The following is a 15,346-nucleotide window of genomic DNA, read 5'->3' on the forward strand; positions in this document are numbered from 1 at the left end:
TGTAGCCCACCATGCAAATTCATCTTCTAGAACTACTTCTTCATTAATTAGAATCAAAAAATTAAAAGTATTTGATAGTTGTAGCAGACATATTCTGTAGGTGGATAGTTTTTCTGATACAAACTAGCAGGACCATGACAACAGCTCTCAGCGAATGGAAGAGCGGTTTTCCTTTAAAGAGTTATCTGCAGAGTCCTAACTCGATCTGGCAGTACACTTTACAGGAGACTTTTGCAAAACTGTCCATAATTATAATGTGTAAGAGGTTCATGCTCTTTGCTGTACCTGGTTCTTAGTGCAGGAGGAAAAGACAAATGGAATCATCATACCAATACTAAGAATTATGAATAAACCAGTAAAACAGCAAAGATCAACTATTTCCAAATATGAGCAAATATCCTCACACTGAGAAAAAGATGACAGCAAGACAACAAAAATCATACAGGTTGAAAAAAACGCAGGTTCTGTTCATTATCTGGCTTGCCAAGGCATATTGACAAAGAGAAAATTGTCTGATCTTAGCAACGGGGAATAATTAGTCCAGTGGCAGTTATCCTTGAGATATGTCAGGGGTTGTTATACATTTGTAATTTGTCAAGCTCCATAAGCAAATGTCCTTTAATGCAATTTGCGGTTTGGGTTCAGTGATGCCATATTCAGCAAGTTGCTGTTATCTTGAACTGCTCTATGCAGTTCCAGTCTCCAGTGTATTAATTTCAGAGTGATTTTGCCAATATTGGAATCTCTGATAAATTGCTGTGACTGATAAATTGGCTGTTGTCCATTCAGACAGCTGCTCAGAGGAAAATACCTGCAAGGAGCAGCATTATGGCTACAAGGATTACCCACAGGGAACAGCATAAAAAGCCTGAAGACCATCTGCTCCATAGAAGAAGCTGTCTGGATACAGGCATAAATGCTACATGTTAACATCAAACCTCTTACTGTGGTCATGCAGGCTTGGCAGAGACCTGCATAGCGGAGGACCAAACATGACTGTCTCTGGTATGGTCTGCTTCACCTGTGGGCATTTCCAGTGACTACAGTATAAATGGGCAGCTCAGCAGAAGAGCCAACAAGAAAAGCTTTCCATAGGTAAACCTGATCTTGCTCCTTAGCATTTCTGCTCTGCATCTCATGCAGCTATGGTTGAACCTGTTCTGATGTACAAGTACATCCAAAGCAAATTAATTTTCTGGTAAGAACTTAAACAGCTACAGACAAGACCTTAGATTGTAAAATGTTGTTATGACAAAAAGATACTCCTTATAGAAATACTGTGGGAGAGAGAGGTCGAATAAAGCACAGAATTATGATATGTTTTAATATTTTAGGGGTGACTGTATATAAAAATAAGGTTAGTTCTAAGGGTTTAATGGCTCTGTAAACTTTGTTAGTATTGTGGTGCCAGTCTTGGACCAGCCAGGATTGGGGTGATGTGCTGAATCATGACAAACTCACTCAAGTTTGTTGAAGGGGGAGCATTGCCAAAAGCAAATGCTGCCACACTGTATGCAAGCTCCCAATTTATTACCACTTGTTGAGATAGGTTCGTTTTTACTTCTGCATCCTACTGACCTTCAGGTTTTGTCTGTTTACTGCTTACACACTCTCCACACTCTGCAGGTGATGTTTCTTCCTGCTGTTTCTCACACTCACAACACGGTGTTCCGTAATGTTGCCTCAGGTATCCACTATCGTTCTTCTAACCTCAAGGTCAGTTTACATTTTGCTACCAATTCTTAATTCCCACATTGTAGTACTAATGTTAAAAGACATTTTTATACGCTGCTATAGGAGAATATTCTGGGTAAGTCACTGCTGTCTCTCACATAGACATATTTTGAAAAAGCTTCACCCTGATCTAATGAGCAATATGAAAGAGATGTTTAGTAATGACTGTATACTGAGGATACCTGTATTAGATTTATTTGTGAACACTAGTCCCAGAATGCTTTTGATTTGTATCACTGAGATTATAGGTTTCCATACCCAGTGTAAAGAAAGGCTCTCAGGAGAAAAAAAATGGAGTAAGATGAGAAGTCCCTTTGCTGTCTGGTGGGGATGAACCCAGTGCTGGGTTAAGTGCAAATGGCTTTCAGTTTTTCTGTACTGCTGGGATTTTTTTGTTGCCAGGGAGATAAGAAACTGCAGAGAGTTGTTCTGCAGTATTTTGTTCAGAACCTCACTTACTCCATTGGTCTGTGTGTTGGGAACAGAAGGGTCGAATGCATAACTAGGTGTATGGGGCTATAGCTGCAAGTGCTCTTTCCTATACCGAGCTGGTCAGAGGACTTCTGGGATTTCAGCAGAAGAAATCCCTCTTGTCTTTCTGTAACCTTGTCTGCTTTGTAACTGTTTCGTGGTTGTTATACGCATTCATGATTAATTCTGATGTGGATACAATTTGCAGAAAGCACAAAGTGGAGTGAAAATATGCCATTAGGAGTTTGAGGCTTGTCTTTTGAAAGATCAGTGGTGACTGAGAGGTCAACTGCTTGATGAATGAAATTAGTAAATAGGTATGTTTTTGGAGGGCTCCTTGGTTTAGTCAGGCTGAGATGTCCTTTTGGTTCTGACTAGGCAGTGTCTTAATGAGAGAGTCTGGGAAGAAATCTGAATGCTAAAACATCATAACAGCATGGTAGTGGTTTCTTATTTGGTTAATAAAATGCACTTTTTTTTTTTTTTCTGATAATAGGTATATAATTCTGTATTGGGTGTCAGTGGCAAGGTTTTGGCAGTGGGGAGGCTGCAGGGAGTGCCCCTGTGGAAGGAGTGCAGGAGATGCCCTGGGTCCAGCTGGGTCCACAGTGGACCCACCACGGGACACAGCTAAGTGCACTACCCAAAGTGGTGGTGCCTCTGGGAAAACATATTTAAGAAAGGTTAGAAAACACCAAAGAGAGGGAGGAGGAGGAAACGAGTGAGAAACGGCAGGGGGAACACCAAAGTTGGAGGATGAGATGCTCCATGATGGAGCAGATATTTCCAAAGTAACTGCTGCCCGTGAAGGACTCACACTGGAGCGTACAAAAGAACAGCAGAGAGAAACTGTTATGTCCTGACCCCAACCCACTGCACTGCCTGTTGCCTTAGTGAAAAGACTGAGTGTAACAGTTGTACCTGCAGTGATAACAACATGGAAGGAGAGGTGCGTGGACTGGTGGAGTGAAGCTGAGCTTGGGAATGGGGGAGGAAAAGTGTTTTCCACATTTATAAATGTTGGGGTTTTTTTTCCAAAAGAAAAATCCAAATCACTACTCAAATATTCATATTAATTGTCAGTGAATTAAATTAAATTCCCTGAGACAAGTCTGTTTTGCCCACGACAGTAATTGGTAAGTGATCTCTCTGTCTTTATCTCAAGTTGAGTTTTTTGTTTCTTTTTTGCTATTTCCTTCCCCAACCCACTGATGAATGAATTAGCAGGTGGTGGTCCATGACAAATTTAAAGGGGAAAATCACTATGCCTTGAGTGAGCAGTAAACTTCTCTGTCAGAGTAGGGCACAAGGAGGTGAAGAGCATAAAATCCACTCCTTACCCAAGGCCAGGATGTTACATTACCATGGAGTCCATGTCCAAGCCTCCAAGCATGCTTTAGATCCCAGGATGCTCAGAAGCTGACACCAGTGCTCAATGTGTAAAGTTACCTATAACCATAGCAAAAGGGCTGTTTATTCCCTGAAAGGGAAATGATAGCAGAAGCACAGATGCAGAAATTCATCATGTGATTGTATCTGTTCAAGGGTTGTTGAACTCAACTTTCACAAGCTGAGCTCAGAAAGCCCCCAGTAATCCCCCACAATGAGTTTGTGTTTTAACACCCTTGAGGGTTTCTTTGTCATGTAGCAGTAGAGAAACCTCTACCAGGGGAGGGGATGGCAGCTTCTATTCCTGCAGTTGACTGTCCATTTTTCCAGCAAGCAAAGAGCCCAAAAGAAGTATCGGGTCTTGGTTTCTTCTCAAGGCTGTGTGCACCACTTCTCATCTTTCTCAGTGATTCCATTCTCTTATCCCTGTGTGCAATGCATTTAAGTTTCTTTCTTTTGTTACCATGCCTAAAATAGAGAGGTTTCCTTTTTGTTGTGTTTTTGTGGTATAAGCAACACCTGTAAAAGGTAATGTTATCCAAAAAGCAGATTCACGCCCAGTGTGCAATAAACCAATCTTAATACGCTCAGGAGAGATACTGTATTTATTCAGGTCTGGGTGCTTAGTGGACTTTTACCCAAATCAAGCACCCCAACAGCACGTTTTCATGCTCCTTTTATACACAAAAATCAGAGGCTAGTACTTTTCCATACACGCCTATTAGATACTGATTGGTTAGTGATTAACATACAGTTATAATGCAGGTTATATAATGCTTCTACTACTATGCTTGCTCAGGGGAAGGGTCTTAACCTGGGCAGGGGTCTTTTTGACCTGTGGGTATGTTTTTTAGTATTACAATGAAGGTAGTTCACTTTCAGAACACTCAAATGTTAGTTTCATAGCCAAGTTAAGTAATCCCAGACATTCACTTTTATGGTCCAGGATGTTCTATTTATTGCCTCGGGTTTGGAGATCAAAGCTTGTTCTTAATAAACTTCTTATCAATAATCAAAGTTATCGTCTCACCCATGATTCAAAGTCTTGTTCAACCAGATTTCAAAACTTCGTAATTGTCCCCATATGTGTGGTAACTATGGCTACTAGCACCATTATTAACCATGGCTACTATGTCAATTATGCTTTATAGCAGAGTGAATTGGACATTTAGAACTCTACTATTGTGATTTTTACCAATGATAATTTATAGAGGCAACACTTTTACTAAATTAGACCAAATCATATCAGTTGGAAATAGTGCAGTGTCACAGAGCTCAGAAATGAGCCATATCAAAATTGAGAAATGGACCAAGACTTCCCCCAAAAATGAACTTAACTACAAGTAACGAAGTAAGAATATCCACTTGCCTTACTTGGGAGACTGTTTATTCATGATAAGATTATAGAAGGAGAATTCTGCTCTGAAATTATTTTTCTCCTGTCCTGAATTATGTTACTCCAGTCGTCCTTTCAACAGGGACAGATTTCTAGTAAGGGCCCAGTGGCGGGGCAGGTTAGTCATCATCTCTAGGAGAGCAGCCACCTGCTAGCAAGGTTTAACACAGACTTAATTTCCAGTTGTATCTAGTACATACACCAGTTTCTGAATTCCTTATGTCCTTTGTGCATCATATCCTGCTTAATTTACTTGTTATCATTAAAGTATGTCTAAATTCTTGAAAATTAATTGCTGAAAAAGATTTCTCTAGAGCAGGTTGCCTGATTTCTGCTTTTCTGCACACAGCTTTTGTCTAGGAGTCAGACATGGATGTGGCAATGAGTCCCTTTCCCAACTAGATCAATGCCCTAGCCTCTGGAATTTTTGGGAGAGGGTTGTTAAAATCATTAGTAAATTGGAGAGTTCTATTACAAATGACCTCAGAATGCACTCATACAAAAGGTTTTTGATAGAACCTCTGATGTGAATGCAGAAGCACAGTTTTAGAGAAAAAAAGCTTGTCTGGACTATTAGCTTGTGGTTTGTAAACTGTTAGACTAAACAATTTTAAAAGTCTTATTCCCCTTTGTTGCATGTCAGTGGCCTCATATTCCTCCTTTGCAACTTCTGACAAGTCATTTTCCCTTTCTCAGTTTTCATATGAGAAAAGCTGGAGGCAGTGGGGGGGTCACAAACACTTGCTACATAAAGGAGACTATTGAGCCGAGATGGGCCAGTGGCAAAATTGCCAAACCAGCACAAACATATTTAGCATTTCTTCTGTTGGGACAGCGACTGGCCAAATCACTGACTTAGTATTAACTGCAAAGAAGCAGTAATAGAATTGCTGACCTGGCATTAGTATATTTAGGTAATTGCTGATTTAACATCTGGTAGACTGTAGGGTTGATATTGTAAAACCACTGTGGTTAAAAACAGCTGCAGAGCAAGGGTGAAGCAGTTGGTTGTCTCTGGGTGAGCTCAGGGAGCTGACTCCTCAGGGGGGCAGCTGCAGGTGCAGATGGAGTGAAGGGTTGCCTTTGAATGGATACAGAGCTGACTCCCCAGGGATAATGAGCAATCTGGCTGCATAAATGAAGAAGTACAGAAGGTCACAGGTCACTGAAACTGAGAGGATTAAAGGGAAAATTAAAGACCTAGAGGTAGGCTCAGCAGAATAGGATCAGCATTAAAGATCTCACTGTGGGAATCCACAGCTACAAAGTCTAACATCTTTTCCAGGCCACCTTGATGCATGAGATGAGACACCCCTCATGAATGTGGACCTTGAGGGCCAACAGCTGCATCTTGCAGACCTTCTTGAACTGGGAGAACTCGGGATTTTGGGAATGCTTGTGCTAATAACACCACTTTGCTAACATTTATCATACCTGCATACTGCTAAGTTTATTGTGGTTACATACTTGTTAGGTTTAGGCAAACATAGCTGGCATAATTGTATGTCATAATTTCCTTACCCCTGTTTCTCAGAGTAGGAGACTGCAAACAGTGTGGGCTGGACTGGAGCCGTGGCTGGATGCCATGTGAAGAGACAGATACCCTGTGTGTTCAGTCTGTAGATCTGTCTTTGAAGACTGGAGGGGGTATCAGAGGGCACCTACACCACTTAGACTAAATCTATAAGTGTCTGTAAGTAAATCTATAATCTGTCTTTCACAGACAAGAAACTTATTTCTGCCTTCCTGTAAGGAAAAGGGATACTTTCCTAAAAGGAAGGAAAGAATGCAGGCCGGCATGCATTCTGCAGTCACTGGCTGGCAGTGAGCCTGCCTGGCAATTACAGTAAACCAAAGAAAAAGTGATTATTGTACACATGGAAAGAATGAAATTATTGTAAAAAGGGGATTCAGAAAGGAGCAATTCCAACAGAACTGGATGAGAAAAGGCAGAAACCACACAGAAAAAAAAGTGTTTTAGCTGCAGTGTGTCCAGTGAAATTACAGTGTAGTACTAAGATGAGCTCTGGATATCACCACTATATCCACTAGATGACAGTGTGGAGACTGCATTCATCCCCCAGCAACATCTGTCCTTTACAGGCCTGTTGGCATTGTCTCACTGCTCTGATAGAAAATAAAAGTTTGCGATGTGCCTCTGCTTGTGCTCGGGTTTTGCGTGTGTCCATGGCGGTCTTGGTCAGTACTAACAGTAAAGGTAACAATGACATGAAAGAATCAACTGTCACTTCTCCAGCACTGGCTGTTTTTTCCTTAGCCTAGATATCTGGGGGCTTGGATTAAATCAGGGAGTGATGATGGAAAGTGAGCTAAAGGATGAAGGAACAGCCACTATCTCTCTTCTGAGCCTTGCAGCCAATCCTGCAGGGGGACAAACCTTTTAGAAGAGTCTGTTGCAGTAGGACATAGGTTATTGATTTTAAAGTAAAGGAGGGTAAATTTAGACTAGATATAAGGAAGAAATTTTTTTACAATGTGGGTGATGAAACACTGGAACAGGTTGCCCAGAGAGGTGGTAGATGCCCCATCCCTGGAAACATTCAAGGTCAGGTTGGATGGGGCTCTGAGCAACCTGATCTAGTTGAAGATGTCCTTGCTCATTGCAGGGGGGTTGGACTAGATGACCTTTAAAGGTCCCTTTCAACCCAAATTATTCTGTTATTTTGTGGTTCTTTGCACCCTGTGAGCTCTTCCCATTGCTGCGTCAGTGCATTCCGACAGTGACTGCCAACCTTGTTCCCCAGGGACTGCCAACTGCTACAGCAAAGAAAACCTGTAAAGAACAGACTAGAAGACAGCAGGTTGACAAGGATTAGATGCACCGTACAGTTTTGGCTTCTGTGGCTTTTCCAGTTTTGTATGAGATAACGAGCAAAGCAAGGTAAGAACACCTGGGGAACACAGCAGGTCTCCCTTTATAGCACTAGTTTCTCCACACAGCCTCCTTCCAATTAGGATATGGTGTAACCCAGTGTATAGATATTATCACTGTAGCTGCAGTGTGAAGGACCCCTAAAAGTTATGACAGACTATTTAATACTCAAGTGGGATTTACACTACAAGAAAACGGAAGCAAAGACTGTATATGAATCAAAATCAGTGCAAACTAGTTTAATGTAAATAAAGTTATATACATATATGTAATGTAATTTTTATGACAACACTGTTCTGAAAAGGTGCCATCAGTATACAGGCAATATATGTTAATGAGTCTGCAAACCTTGGTTGCTGAGATTAGCCTTGCTTTAAGTTGATAGATGTGATCTTTATTGTTTAGTTCTCCCAAATATCCGTCATTTTATAGGACTGGACACATTTTCACCCCAATATTCTGATGCTTTACACCAGTTCCATGGTTTATTCTCCCCCTTTTCTTGCAACATTAATGGTTTTCAGTTGTATTCCTGCAGTCCAGCCCAGACAAGTTACAGTGGTGTCTTCTTGGGATGGCTTCCCTGGGGCAGGAGTGCTGGGGAGGTACAAATTGTCCAGTTGGAGGGCACAAACCATCTGCTTGCTAGCTGTGGGGCTAAGGTGATCAGCTCCTTCCATTCTGCTCCACAACTCTCCCCTATTAAAAAAATGCCTTATTGCAAGAGATGTGAAATATTAATCTGTTGTGCCATTTACTGTGGTGCAGTTTACCACTCACTGGAATCCTAAAGTGCCCTGAATCTTGTCTTAGCCTGATACAGATGCCTTGAAACTGGCATTTGGCAGTTGTCCTGGGGATTTTATAACACCCAGGGTTTTAGGATTTTTGATTCATGTGCTGCAGAAACCTGTCCTTATATGGGCTAACATGAAATTCGGTGATTGAGAATGGATGGATTTTCTTTTACTCTGTTTTGTCTTCCCATGTAGGGGAAGATTTGTCAGTATAATTTTCCTTACCACCCTTTCTGTATCTAGAAAGAGGAAAAGAAATACTGTGAGTGATCTCACTTAATAACCACCAACCCATAGGCTTTCATGGCCTTTGGATCAGAGAGTTGTGCAGAGAAGGATTTAAAATCAGGATGTCTGTGAATCTTCCTTTTCTTCTAAATTAACCATATATTGTAATTTCATAAACAATTATTTCAGTCTCTTTACTTCTCAACCACAGTATTATTTATCATTAAAGGCCACTTTGAACAAAAAACTATTAGATGCCCTTTATTAGAGTGGCTTACTGCAGCTCTTTCTAATGAATCTTTTGCTTTATGACTTGCTGGCTGAGTTTGGGCTCTAACTTTAAATCACACAATTGATTCAGTGTTCAAAGTCAGTTTATCAGACCATATCTTCATGAAATTGCCTGCCAGCAGAGCAGCCTAGGCAGTGAAAAATTAGAATGGAAAACAAAGTAACCTTGTTATTTTTTTAGACTGTCAAACATTTGGGGTCAGCTTCTACAACCCTTAAACTGGGGAAGGGAGGGGAGCTTCTGATGTCAGCCCAACAAAGCCAAAAGCAAGCAGTCCTCTGGAGTGACACTGCTTCCCTCTGGAAGGGGCAATGAACAGTCTGGGACTGCAGCAGCTTTCCTGACGGGTTCGTCTTGTCGCAGGCTCCCTCTTCCTATTTTTCCAGTGAGATGTCTGCCAACACCTACACTGTAAATTCATTTTGTCAGCGCAGTGTACAGGGAATGTGGTAGACCCCAGGAAAGTTTATGCTATGAACGATGCATGGTGAGTTATAAATATATGCCTGTCTTATAAAACTGTGTAGCAGTAAAAGACATTTTACAAGATACTGTAGTTGAAATTATAGTGAGAGACATCATCTGAGAGGAGATTATGATAGATGCTTAAGGCAAAACATTTGTCTTCTTTTAGTTAGCCTGGTCTTACCCATGTTGAAGGAGACATCAAAGGACACTAGGAGGGGGACATTTAAACTGTGCTGGACACAGAATTTGGGGGGTGTATATATGTATATATGCAGTCCTACAGTCAAGGGTAAAAGCACACCTGCATCCAGATTAGGCAATCTAGGGTCTCACCACCTGGATAATCAAGTTTATCTGCTTTTATTTTTCAGTGCATCGGTCGCAGCCTCTTGGCTGGGCCAAGGCCTGATCTCCTGCACACCTCAGTGGTTTGTAGGCAGGAACAGAATTTGACCTTTTAACAAAAGAAAATGCCATGTTTTAAAACCTCTTGGTACTTCTGGATTAAGAATTGTCATGTTAAGTACTTTCTGAATGTGCACATGCTTAATTCTGTGTACTTGGACATTGCAAGGAAAGACACCTTGCACTGCAGTGCAGTATAAACTTACAAATACTTCTGGATTGCACAATGCTGCCAAAAATTTTTTTAATTTTCCAGCAGAACAAAGAATTAAGTATCTAGAAAATCCTGTTTTTTAAAGAAATATCTCATTTTAGGTAATCTTCTCAGAGAAAAATTATTCATGTTAAGTATGCATCAGATCTTTATATAATTTTTGGTCACTTTTTATTGATTTTCTTATTGTTCTTTTAGAAATATATTGGTTTGTTTAATAAAACTACATGTACTTCAGTTCCTTGGTGCTGAAACAAAAACCACTGGATTGCTATTTATGAAAATAACTTTATTTCTAAGTCACAGTAGAAAGAATAATGACGCAAACTGTGGTAAGAAAAGCAGCACTATAACACAGAGGAAGAGTCCCATAAAAATAAGTTGCTCTAGTGAAGAGGACACCAACAGCTACCTAGGATCTCAGGATCAGTGGAGCTTCTGAGGCAAATGTGCAGGCAGAAATGTTGTCAGTCCCCTAGTCCAACTCACATGGCAGGCTTTGAGGCTCTAAGAGGTAATTTCTAGAGCTGGATGAAAGAGAGATCAAGAAAACCTGGTAATGCAGCATTAGTTTTGACCTAAATTGGAATGCAAATATGAAATGTTTTCCCCTCAAGATTTTGTTCTAGAAGTGCTAAAAATTTGCATCAAATAAGCAGCCTGACATTCCTGAAAGGGAAACACATTTTGCTGTAACTTCTTATGGAACTACAGTAACACAGACAAAATTCTGGTTTTAGGTAAGCTAGTGCAACCACACTTAAAGTAATTTTGCTGTGACTGATAACAGAACATTGCTGCACTGTATAATAACCATGTGAGTAACTTCGTCATATTGCCTGAAAAATTGTTCTTGATTTTAAAAATGCTTTGCTTAGAGTAATTTGTCACATACAGCTTTTCCAGTATTGTACATAACATCTTGGATGTTGCTTTTGAGCAACCTGGTGCTCACTATAAAGAATTTCTTGGTCAGATACATTTTCCATAGCACTATGAGAGTCCTGTGGCTCCCACAATGCACCATCCATGTTGTTTAAAAAAACCCACACTGAATTATGTGAGGGAAACCAAGACATTAAGAAAGAATGTAGATTGGCATTCTAATTTGTATCATACAATGCACTGCAATCAACAGTTGCAGTTTATTGTAGAAATGCTTCAGAATGAAACATCTTGGGTCACTGAAGAATATGGAATTGTTTTTCAACTTCAGTATATTCTGCATTGAGTTCAATGAAGATAATATTTCAATTCAATGATTCCAATTGTAAACAAGTTTTTCCTAATCAAAAATTTTAATTCTTCAAAAGCTGCTTTTATATCAGGAAATGATCTAACTGTTCAGTGTCCAAAAGACTGCAGTTGACTGTTCCTGTTAACAGTAAAGGGCCCATACTGCAGAAAATATAACGCGTTGTCTTCGATCTTATTTGGGTTTCATCAGAAAGAAGGAAACACATGATCACAAGTACACTGAACTGTAATTAAACTTTGTCCTCCTCTTGACCCAGTTATCAAAAGTTAATTCCCCATGCGAACTGGAAAAATCAAAGTAAGGTTGATATGACACAAATGATGCAGCTGGGTTCAGAAAATAGCCTGTAGTAACTATGCTATTCTAATGGGCCAATGAAAAAAATCAGAAATATATTACTTGCCAGTTTGATAGCACTTGATGAAAAACTGACTAGCAAAACCAGAAAGAGTCATAATGAATTACTTTCTCCTAGAACCTTAAATCTTTTGGTTTTGCTTTAATATTTTCTGAAGAGTAAATAAACAAAGAGCTAGTTAAAGTAATCAGAATAATTTTGACTCCTATCTGAGAAACCTATCCAGCTATCTAATCTTGTAACAAGCCTTGCATTAAGTGGGGAGGCATGGAAGTCCTTGGGGAAAGCCATCTGGTAGCAGAAGACAGGGAATTTTTAAAAAGGATTTCTTTGGTCTATTTCTGGAGAGAGTGAGAAGGTGGAGATCTGGCCTGGAATCAAGTAGAGCAAAGCAGAAGGTGGCTGCCTGGAAGGGTGAGGACTGGAGGGGTGGAATGTTGAAAAAAGCTGAGGAAAGGAATTGCATGCAGGTCTTACTGTTTCCCTTAGCTTTGTATAATTTCTTGATCAGTCTTTAGAGTAAAGCTTGTGTTTAGACATTCCTCTTAAGGCTCTGTGAGTAACTTATGCTATCACATCAGCCATGAACATGAAACTAGACACAGCCTGGGGTACTCTGGGTGTGGAGAAGCTGCAGTAAGATATGAATGAGCCAGTACTTGTTTTCTGGGTTAGGTAGCTGAACTAAATCAAGTTGTTGGCTACAGAGCATTTACTGGACATAGGAACTAAGAGCCCTGGATGCGAAGGACATAATGCTGAGAAACAGCTAGACTTATCTGTACATGGTACAGGAAATTAAAAGTTTGGGGTCAGCATTGTAGCTTCTGAAGATGAAGCTTATCCAGGGCTTCACTAGTTGGATTAAAGTTTATTCATTCTGGTAAGAAACTGTGGGAGTAGATGATAAATAAAAGAGGAGACAGAGATGGCAAAGAACTACTAAAATCTGCAAATCATTACATGGGTGCTTGTTCTGGATTTAACTGTGTTAATATAAATTAATTATGAACTTGCGATCCAAATGAAAAGATAAGAGTATTTATGGAAGGGGTACAAAGTGGTATAATCTAAAAATAAAGTATTTTGTGTTGAATAAGAGGAAAATTGGAGCCAGAAACTTCCAGTGATCTATCTCCAGCTTCCATGTTTTGATGATCATTTGACTTTTGTTCTCCAGTGCTGCAGAATATTATGAGACCAAAAAGACTGACCCATATCGAAAATTATGTTGGAAAATAAAACCTGATCACGCTGCTTTTCTGACACCAGTGAGGTTTAATAACAATGCAAATCACAGAAGCAGAGAAAAATGCAGCTGAAAAAAAAAAAAAAGCTATTTGAAGAGAACATCTTCCTTTTCCAACACACCTTTCAAATATATGTACATTCTGTCTGGGCACTGTCATCAGGGATACAGGTCTATGGGGGCAGGAAAATCCCATGAAAAGAGGAAAATGTAATCTATTAGGATTCCCTAAAAAATGTATAAATGACCTCCCTCCCAAGGAAATATGCTGAAACATTTCATTTGAAATATGCTAAAAGAACCCCAAAGAAAACATCTACCACCTACTCCTAAGTTTTAGATTCTGAAAGTATTTAAAGAAATACAGACATTAAATGGAAGCAAAACTTTCCTGTGTATTTAGGCCAATTAAGTGGACATTGCATTGTATCAAGATACTACTTAGGTCTCCATACATGGTAATGTGATTAAGTTTCAGTAATAAGTTTAATAAGAATAGAGATAAATAATCACCCTCTTTAAACAAACAACTTTCTAAAGTTGCAAGGCTCAGTGGGGATATAGAGAATTTCTAGTATGTACCTGAATAATCCGAAATAATTTTTAGATTGAAATAATTAATCCTAGGTGTCCTGTGAATGGAGATGAATATTAAAATCTTTCCTATGCATGTATTATTTGAATATTTTCTCTGTCTGTTATAGAGACACTGAGGTAAAACAGTTTATTATTTTAGCTGAGGAAATAGTCTTGTCTTCTAGTAATACTAATTTCTAACAGTACCTATCTGTCAAGATGGTCCTCCTAATTATCATTACTTATCATAATGGGAATCAGATCTCTTGTTGATCGATTTCCTAATACATCTTTGACATTGGCTGGGATGTGAGCTGGAAGGCAAGTTAAATACTGATGCATAAGGTAGTACTTTCTTAAATTCCTTGGCATCACCTTTATGGTGATGGAATAATGTGAAGAAAATGACTAGGTGTACATGGGAGCTCCAGTCTTCAATTCATCTTATCATTTCTGTGCATTTCCTCAGTTCATATAATTTAGCTACCAAATTCTGAGTTCAGTTTGTTGGGTTTTTTTTAAATAATTCTAATTTTTCCTACCCCTGGTTAGGGGGAAAAAGGACAGATCTGTTGTCATCATTTTGCCATATTGACTCCTCACAAAATGTAATCCTCCACCTTAAATCCTAGTCTTGCTGCAAACAATGGAAAAACTTAGAATTTCATTTAAGTGCAGATTCAACCTCAGAGAGGAGATCTACTTCCTTTTTTCTTTTTTTCCCTCATTTGTACAGATTTCTATTGTTCTCATGTCTCCACTTCTCCAATTTAAAAACTTTGAACTTTTTTAATTATTCAAGATACATAGATTTTCTTTAAAGGAAAAATAGTGTTGCTTCTGCATGTTTGATGGTCTCAGTGAAACAATCAACATAAATTATTCTAATATGTTTTCCCATTTCTGACTATATATTGTTTGTAAATAATCATTCTGACCAAATAGCAGATGAACAGCTGTGCTATATCAGGACAGATGTCCATACACCCCATCTGCTGTATTATATGTCTACTGTAGCCAGTGGTAGTTAGTAAAGAAAAAGCCATAAAACCAGGGCAATCTTGGATTCATTTTTTCCAAGATACTCCTCCAGTTTCCAGCAAGTTCTGATTTAGAGACTTTCTGATCTACAGATTGTATCTACATCATCTTGTCCATCTGTCCTTGACAGACCTTTCTTCTATGAACTCATTTAGTAGCTTTTGGAATTTATTTATACTTTGAGCATCCAAACAAAACAGGATGTTATGTCCGGCAATGCAATTAGGCACTGTGTGTGAAAGTGCTTTCTTTCATTTGTCTTTGACCTTCTGACTGATGATTTCATTTAGTGCCCTGTAGTTCTTGTCTCATGAAAAATAATGACTAATCATTCCCTTACCACCTGCTCCACGTGATTTATATCTTTCTAGACTTTTATCATATCTTCAGTAATCTCTTTTCAAGCGGAAGAAGCCAAATCACTTTCTTCCACAGCAGAAATTGTTGCCTATTTCTGACCAGTCTGACCCTCCTTATCTGTATACTTTCTAGTTGTAAAATCTCATTTTTTTAAGTGACAAGAGCTTCACACAAGATTGGGTACACCATGGCTTTATGGAGTATCAGATGATAGTTT

This window comes from Athene cunicularia (genome assembly GCF_003259725.1).
Source record: "Athene cunicularia isolate RWA chromosome 1 unlocalized genomic scaffold, athCun1 chr1_part2, whole genome shotgun sequence".
NCBI classification, from domain to species: Eukaryota; Metazoa; Chordata; class Aves; order Strigiformes; family Strigidae; genus Athene; species Athene cunicularia.